Raw genomic sequence first — 7,691 nt, forward strand, 5'->3', positions numbered from 1 at the left:
AAAATCAAGGGAGATCTGTAGATGAAAGGAAAAGCCCAAAAAGGAGTGGGCAGGGCTGGGGAGTGATATTGGCCAAGTTATATTTTTATATATTGTGTCCATGTGCAAATATTTAGCAACAAATCTCGTCATCGTGTACAACTATAATGCACCAATTAAAAATGTGGGGAAAAAAAACATAACTTAAAAATTGAAGTGGGAGGGCACACAAAGATTCAAATACCAAGCTTATTTTAAAAAAATCAGGTCTGATTAAAACTGGATTTAAATGCTTTGGCCTGAATATATTTCCTACCTACTGCCCTTCACTCATTTCCAATGCATGTCCATCCCCTCCTAAAGCATTTGGGTTTACCATCCTCAAATTATATGAATATGTCCAAAAGATAGTATTTAGTAAAACAGTAAATTAATTAGAATACCATTCGTAGTATACTTCAACTTTCATTTCAAATTTCATGAAATGATATATATATATATATATATATATATATATATATATATATATATATATATAATTAAAACTAAGAAAGTAAAAAAATACACATTTATGTCTTACTGTGCAACTAAAAAATTATGTGGAGGCAAATATAAAAATAGGAATCTCTTTATCAGAAATTGATTATTTATATTAGATAATGTTTCCCAGCACCTTTAAATATAATTTCAGTGGCAAATTCTGTGCTGATATGGCCAAAAGAAGGACAAGGGGCTGGGGTTGTTGCTCAGTGGTAGTGCACTTGCCTAGCAAGTGTGACGCACTGGGTTCGATTCTCAAAACCACGTACAAACAAATAAAATAAAGGTCCATCAAAAGCTAAAAAATATTTTTTTTTAAAAAAAAAAAAAAGGAGGACAAGGCAAGAGGGCCTGCTCAAAGTGAGCCAACACGGCACCAAAATCATGTTTTCCAGACTACAGCATGGACTGGGGAAGCACAGATGATATATTTGGAATCTGCACTCTCTTCATAGCAATATTAGAAAAGTCATGGTAGATGCCACTTTGATCTAGCTACATCCAAGGCTTCCTGGATCTGGAGTAATATCCAATTACCCAATAACACTGGAACAACTTGTGTGGATTGTTTTAATATATATTCACTGCATGTGTCCCTATGGCTCCGGGCTGCTATTAAAAGGGTGGGCTACCAAAATGAATTATTGTAACAATAACACATTTGGTATATTATAGCTCCATAATGGCTAAAGCATTTAGCCAGTCTCCTTATTATTCTTAATGTACCCTCTCAGCTCTTGAGACTCATCTAACTGTGTATTCAGCTGGTATCAAATGCTGCATGGAAAGCAAAGTATCTCCTAAAAAGAGTACGTGCTTTATATACTTATAAATAAATTCTCTTTTTAAATTGGCACATAGTATATACATGTTGATGGATTACATTGTACTATTTGAATACATGAATAATAATAGAACCAGGATGTTTAGCATAGCTCTTACCTTATACTTTGGTCATTTCTTTGTGTTAAAAAATTTCAAAATCTTCTCTTTTAGCTCTTTTGAAACATTCAATACAGTATTGTGAACCACAGGTATCCTGATGTGCCACAGAGCACACAGACTACTCCTAACTACCTGTGTGATTTGCACCTGATGACCCATTGCCTTCAGTCCCTCTGCCACTTACCTTCCCCAGCCTCAGGTAACCACTATTCTACTTTCCATTTTCATAGACCACCTTCTTTACTTTCAACAGCAGTGAGATCATGTGGCATTTGTCTTTTTGTGCGTGGATTATTTCATTTAACAGAATGTTTCTTCTCCTACCTCAGATCTCTGCTCAAATCTCACTTCCTTGGTGACTCTCCTGCTAGAGTGTAGCATCCATTTCTCCACTATCATATTGCCCTGTGTTAGTTACTTTTATTAGATGTGGCTTGTAAAATTTTCTTTATTTAAATATGTTTTTTATCACTACTCAAATATGTGTATACACACATACACACATGGAAACTTATTCCATTAGCAAGAGGACTTGTCTATCGTGCCTATTATTATTATCCCAATACTTGGATAGTGGTGCACATTAAGTACTCAAAAAACATTATTTGGCATGAAAAAAAATGAACCTGCTAGTTTAGCAGTTGGACACAGAAGATAATCAAGAGAACTCAGCCTATGCATATGTTCACTTCCCATTCAAGTATCATCTAACAGAATAATCACCATCTTGCCAAGAAAACACTCAGTCCTGGTTCCTCTTACTAGGGTAGGAAGCCAGCTTCCATCTCCCCTTCTCTACATGTTCCTCAAATCCTTCTCCTACTCTTTGGATTTGTGCCACTTCTATCAATTTTTAACTCAACATTCTCTTTTCTCACATGTTTTTTTTTAAAGTTTTTAAAAAGTTTAATGGAGCCAATAAGGCATATAAATTGTGTTCTGGCAGACCTGCTTTCTCTTACCAAAGAAAATGGCACATGTTTTATCAAAATTTGACAATTGAGAATAAAGGGTACTAAGATTAAGCTTCAGAGCACTAACTTAATACAAAACAACCAAAAATATTGTTATTCAACTTAGAAAGAGGAACAAGAACCAAGGCATAAAGGGGAGATTAAATATGTATTCCTCCATCGCAAAATCCTGTAGGAATAGGAGTTCTGGCCTCTCGTGAGCAATGCATCACATCACCAAACCCCAATTCCAGAACCTAAATTTACAATGACAGAAAAGCAAAGATAATTCCAAATGCATTTCTTGGTATATTCCAAAGGGAAGCTTTAAAGTATTCATAATACATAGGCATGTCCGTTTCAGGTAAAATGATAGATTGCTATAATTCTTCTTGCTATCATACTCTAACAAAAAATGATCCACTTTTGCAAAAATTTAGAATACCTTTCATTCCTACTTTTGAGTATGGATTTCACTGTTTTAAATAAGGGTTATATCTATAACGAATAACAGAACTTCAATTCACACAACATTTCTAACATTCCATTCACATCCCACCCAGTCAATAATGGTTAACTTAGCAAAGTTTCTTCACAGAAAGATATTAAATGGCTGAAGAAATTGCAAACTTTAACAAAGTGCTGTAATTACTGGAAAAACCCTTAGACTGATTTGCAATGGTCATTTAAGGATAAAAATAGGAAGTAACTGATACTGGACTACAAGTTTGCAAGGAAACATTTTTCACTGTCCTACCTGATATATAATAATAGGATAGAATAAATTACAGTACCTGGCAGGCTGACATCAGTTCTTCATCTAAAAAAGACTATCATTCAGTTCAAGATATTAAAAATGAAGATGAAACATGCTCTAAAACATTGTAGCTACAAGAGGTCTTATATTTACTCCAAGAGGACTTCATTGAGAACTTTTATTTAGGTCTACCTAACATCTAGAGAACCTCCATGCGATTCCACCTTTTCCAGAATGAGATTCCAAACTGCACTTCTTAGAGGAGGGGGAATGGAGGGACAGGGAGAGTTGGGTTTTGCTATTTAAGTTGTGATCACATTATTAGTAGATAAAACAGCTTTGTCACCTTCCACCCACTATAATGGAAACTGCACAAAGTAGGGTATCCGTGAAAAATGAAAAGCAGGGCTGGGGATGTGGCTCAAGTGGTAGCGCGCTCGCATGGCGTGCGTGCGTCCCGGGTTCGATTCTCAGCACCACGTACAAAGATGTTGTGTCCGCCAATAACTAAAAAAAAAAATAAATATTAAAAATTCTCTCTCTCTCTCTCTCTCTCTCCCCTCTCTCACTCTCTCTTTAAAAAAAAAAAGAAAAAGAAAAGCAGATATGAAAGACTAGAATAAATACCTATTCCACCCATGCCTCTCCCTCTCACTAATACTGAACCAAAAGGAAGCCCACTCTCAAAGTTCATGACCTCTCTATTTCAGGTCACCTTGAATGCAGACTACAAGTTTACATTGACCTTAAGGAGGACCCCGCATAGAAGTAGTACTTGTTTTAAAACTGAGTTTTTGAAGCCTACAGGGTTAATCTGGGGCAGTTTAATAATATTGCTATTTTTAGAGCACTAACACACACAAAGTGAATCCAATAAAGTTTTGTGTATTGATTCAATATTAAGTATTAATTGCATGACCATCATAGCACCTCTTTACATCACACAATCACCAATATTAGAAACTGTGTTGAAAACTAAAAACAGGGCACAGTCCAATAATTAGAAATTGCACACTGTTACTATATAGAAACCAGGTGCATGGTACAGTGCGGCTTTAAAAATGGAAGCCTGCAGATCTGAGGAGGAAGCCAAATCGTGTTTTTAGACAATTTTAGGAACCTGGCAATATTGTTGAAGCAAAATACTCAACACAGCAGGAAATGGACTGGGGGAGGGGAGGAAAAAAAATTCTATAACCAAATAAACATCTGATATTTCCTTTCCCTTTGAGAATAAACACAGTTAAGGTCACTTTTAGCCTTGGAACGGATATGTTTGCCTATGATGATTTTGCTAATGACTACACGATATCTGATGTCCTCTGCTAGGATTATACTTTTTGAGAAAGCCATATTACAAGAGGCATCTACTGTAAATACCTCGAACTTCCTTTTATGGCGACCACTATCGAATTCACTTGTCTTAAACAGTGAACAAGGGAAGATGGCCTCATGTTGCCTTTGCAATAATAGTATATGTTGAGGATCGAGTGGGTTTCAAGCAGGATGGTGGGTGTGAAAAATGCTTGCAGTTTAGATCATTCTGTTGCGTTTATGGGTTTGTGATTCTGTAATGACATCACCACACTGGGCTGAGGTACGCTTTCTAGTTCCACCATTGTCCAAGTGGAGTGCCATTTCTTCTGATATGAAAGTGTTCAAATCGACATCATGGAGTCCATTTCTCCTTCGACTAGCATTCGATCCACTGCTTACATGTGTAGGAAAGCCTGGGGTACTCGAACGCACGCTTATACTAGCCATTGCACCACTAAGACCATGCAGAGCTATGGCTTCCCGGAAGGGTTGCAAATCAGTCTCTGTTACAGATGAGCTAGTTTGCGTTGAAGTAGCTCGGTTAGGGGACACTACAGTCAGTCGTGGGGGAGCTCTAGAGTTTCGTGGTGGAGGAACCTTTCCACACAGGAAGCTGATCAAATCTTCTCTACCAATAGTTCTTCTGCGTTTTTTAACCCAAGCCAGCACATTCTTATTGCGTCGCTGACAGCCAATCTGAATTCCAATATCAAAACTTCGCTGATGGGTATCCACACTTTCTTTGTAGAGGTTGGTGACGGCGGTGGCTGCGTTTTGGAAGGGGACCCAGAGAGAAAGTCCTGGCTGCTGACACACTGGGTCTTTGTAGAGCTGGGCCACGGCGGTGGCCGAGCTCTGGAAGAGGTGCCACAGCTTCTGCTGTTGTGTTCCGGCTGCGCGGCGGCCGCCGCCTCCTCCTGCACCTCAGGGGACAGCTGCTTGTCCTGCTCGGCCTCGGCCAGGCACTGCCGCTCCCACTTGGAGAACCAGTGCTCGGGGGCCGTGCTCCTGGATCTCCGCCTCGCCCTCCTCCTTCCGCTCCTCCATCCTCCGCGGCCGCCGCGTCCTCCTCAGGGGGCGCCCCCGCGGGAGCGTCGTCGTCCAGCGGCCGGCGGCTGCTCCTCGCGGCGGCCCAGGCCTCCTGCACCCCGACGGCCGGCGACCCCGCTCCCCCGTGGCCCCGCGCAGCCCGGACGACCCCAGCCCCGGGCCTCCCTGCCCCCGGGCCCGCTGACGGCCCCCGCTTCACCTACAGCACTGGCCTACCGCCCCCCCCACCATGGCGCCGCGGCCTCCCTAAGGCCGCCGCTACTGCCCTGGAGCCCTCCGTGTAACCCGGACTGCGCCACGGAGCCCACCCCAAAGACTCTTCTCACATGTTTTATGATACCCTCACACTAAATAGCATTTGTGAAATAATGGGTTTACTAGGACTGTTACTTTTTTTTTTTTTTTGGTCCCAACTTAAAATTAATCTTCAGTGATTAAGCATAGACACACACACTCAGGTACATATATACATTTACCTATATTTTCCACCTAAAATCAATACTTCCAACACTTAGAGAAGCAGTGAATTTAAAATGAAGGGAGATGGTCTTCCATGAGTGCAAGCTTGCTTCCTTGGCAGAAGATGATGTTCCAGAGGACCATGAGACCTGCTCAGAGTTACTCACTCTGTGGAGGACCCCGTGTCTGTGTGGAGTGTTTGATGGCTTACATTACACACTTGAGGAAGGACTTGTATTATCTCTCTTTGCAGGGGAGGACCCAGACAGAGAGAGCTAAAACCATTGTTCCAGGTCACAGGCTCATGGAGGCAGAAGCAATGTTCAAATCCAGGTGTTTCTGGCAATAGAGCCCTTTCTCTTAACCACTGCATCATACTTTTTTTTTTTTTTGCAAAGCATAATCAACTCATGCTTTGTTTCAAAATAAAAATCCTTTTTTGCTAAGGTAATAGTGTCAGAGTTTTTATTTACTTATTTTATTTATTAAAATAAAATCTGCATATACACAGCTGACTTCTCTTTACTATTCCTAAGCAACAAACTTATTGTGAGATTGCTAAAAACAAGCCGAGACTTCTTTTTCACTAGCCAGTGATTTTAAGTGTTGCTAATCTAATCACTGTCTTTCATACTATCAGACTTTTATTTTCATAATTACAGGCTGCCATGAGCTTCTTCCAAAGTCCCCTGCCAAGTCTCTGCCCCAAATACAGGTGCTAATTGCTTTCTTAGCACCACTGGTTATTCTTTGACAAATGCCTGAACCTTTGGGTTTCACTACCTAGAATAGACCACTGAGGCTTTCTTCCCTTCAGCAGCTCTTAACAGGATGGTGAGAGCATCCCAGGGTTGCTTTATGTCTGCCACAAATATCTCATCTCCTTTTTCTTCCCAGGAATATCATCTCCTCCCTTTCAAAGCATGTGGCCCTGTACCCATGCTATATGCCATCCTTTCCTGATGTTTGTGTTGGGGTCAAAATAACAATTCAAGCTTGCTTACTTTTAAACAAATTCCTGTAAGTGCTTATTTTTATCCTATACAAAGTATAAACTATGCATAATAAAACAAATTAACAATAAGAGCAGACCATTATTGAGTTCCTATTAGGTACCATGATAATAACATTTAACAAATTTATTTCTTAAGAAACGAGCCAAAATCAAGCCTCCCTGATATGATTTATATATATGAGATGTCTCTGGAAAGCTCATGTGGTAATGCAGAAGTGCTCAGCAGTGAAATGCTTAGATTATGAGGGGTATAACTTAATAAATGGTTTAATCTATTTGGAGAAATAATATGAATGGATTACTAGATGGTAACTACAGGCGGGTGGAGAGCTGTGTGGGGTCTGTGAACTGTCAAAGTCAGTATTCAATCTCTCATGATGTACTTCAATCTAAAGGAAGTATATGACTGGGGACATGAATTTGAAAATTATATTTTATCCCTGGCTCCTGGTTCTCACCCCCTCTATGCTTTTCAGCTGCAATAAGCTGAGAAGTTTTCTCCATCATACCCTTCTGCCATGATGTTCTGCTGGGTGCCAAGCAATAGTGTCTGCTGATTGAGCTGCTGAAACCATAAGCTCAAAATAAACTTTTCCTCCTCCAGGTTGATCTTGTCAGGTTTCTCAGTCACACTCCCTGTGGAACAGTACCAATTTGATGCCTTTCCATCTGACAG

At 40.2% G+C, this 7,691-nt stretch overlaps 1 pseudogene; it reads right to left on the reverse strand.

Moving 5' to 3' along the window:
* Window positions 1-4,707: 4,707 nt before the first annotated feature.
* Window positions 4,708-5,538, reverse strand: LOC143406168 (HUWE1-associated protein modifying stress responses 1 pseudogene; annotated as a pseudogene).
* Between the last annotated feature and the right edge of the window lie 2,153 nt (window positions 5,539-7,691).

This window comes from Callospermophilus lateralis, chromosome 1 (assembly GCF_048772815.1).
Source record: "Callospermophilus lateralis isolate mCalLat2 chromosome 1, mCalLat2.hap1, whole genome shotgun sequence".
Classification (NCBI taxonomy): Eukaryota; Metazoa; Chordata; class Mammalia; order Rodentia; family Sciuridae; genus Callospermophilus; species Callospermophilus lateralis.